Here is a 1,720-nt window from a genome sequence, read left to right on the forward strand (position 1 = left end):
CCGTTTCAGAAAATCTGTAGATGATGTACTTGTACTAATACATGTTTATGTGTATTGTAGCCCATAGATTAGAAGTATCACATTTGACTTCATCAATTTCTCAGTGCACGTACCTCTGAGATGGTAACTCGATAATTTTCATAATCTAGTTAGGTATATCTAGCCCTCACTTCTACTGTTTGGGGGAGGAACAGTCACTACCTCTGTTCAACATTTTTGACAAATTTTACCCCTCATGGCAGACAGAAAGTCAGTCTGACGCTTATCAAAGATCCTGGCATGCATGGAGTCCGTCGGATACTTTCTAGTGATCTTGACAAGTGTGGAGTCGGTCAGATGCTTCTAGCAATTCCGACAGTTGTGGAGTCAGATGCTTTAGTAATCCTGACCATCATAGAGACGGTCAGATGCTTAAGCAATCCCGAAAGTTGTATCAAGATATACAGTAAAATATCTGTATCTCGAATATGGTTTATCTCGAATACCCCGCTTGAGTCGAAGTCGAACGCCGGTCCCGGCAGTTTTCCCTATATAAATGATTTTAAAAAAACTTCTGATATTTCAAACACGGTAATCTCGAATACTACGCTTATGGCGAAGTATTTTCAAGGTCCCATACCCTAAATTCATCTGGTTTATCTCGAAGTGCAGTCAATTTTCCGCTCTGCTTACCATACCTGGCGTCGCTAAGGCACACATTCACACCCGCGGCTACATCAGTTATAATTAATGACCGCTAATCCACGCTCGCCTTTTACGAGTAGATCCAGGTCGCAATAAATGGTTCAACAGCTTGGGTAATTAGTGTAGCCTTCCAACATTACAGCTAAAGTTCACCGCCAATTACGAAGTAACACACCCGATTCCAGAGATGGTGTTTTGAATGACACATGCTCTATCATTAACATGTGGGTTAGATAAACGCACAAAATCGTCGAAGTATGCTTGAAGGTAATGCTCGTAATAACGACAATGCATTTAATAATACACGCTTCATCATTAAAACTAGAAGAGAGAAAACACGAAAATTTATTTAATAAACATTTAAAAGTTTTTTTTTTTTTTAATCCGTCTTTTTTGTTTCTTACGTGATAGGTTCTTTCATTACAACGCAAAAAAATAAATATCCAAGATCGATTTTGGATATCTTGAACCCCCAGATATCTCGAAGTTTTTCCGTGGTCCCTTGGACTTCGAGATGGAGATATTTTACTGTAATTATAATTTACCAATTATAAAGTCTCCCAACAAAGTACTGGCTATATAAAAGTGGCTTTCTGAGTAATACTATTTTCCTCCCTTGACAAAATCCATGCCAGTTCTTACTTTTAAAAAATCTAGATCACAACTGCTTTTGAAATTTTTCAAAACATCCCTTTTTAACTAACCTGAACTGAAAGCTCAAGTTAGCTTTTCTGGTCGTCTGTCTGTCCGTCTGTAAACTTTTCACATTTTCGACTTCTTCTCCAACCAAACTTGGCCAAAAGCATCCTTGGGTGAAGGGCTTTCAAGTTTGTTCAAATGAAGGGCCATGCCCTCTTCAAAGGGGAGATAATAACAAAAATGGGGTGGGATCATTTAAAAATCTTCTCAAGAACCACGGAGCCAGAGGAGCTGACATTTACATGAAAACTTCCTGACAGTGCAGATTCAAGTTTGTTCAAATCATGGCCCCTGGGGGTAGGTTGGGGCCACAATTGGGGATCAAAGGTTTACATGG

The sequence above is a fragment of the Ostrea edulis genome, chromosome 6 (genome assembly GCF_947568905.1).
Source record: "Ostrea edulis chromosome 6, xbOstEdul1.1, whole genome shotgun sequence".
Taxonomy (NCBI): domain Eukaryota; kingdom Metazoa; phylum Mollusca; class Bivalvia; order Ostreida; family Ostreidae; genus Ostrea; species Ostrea edulis.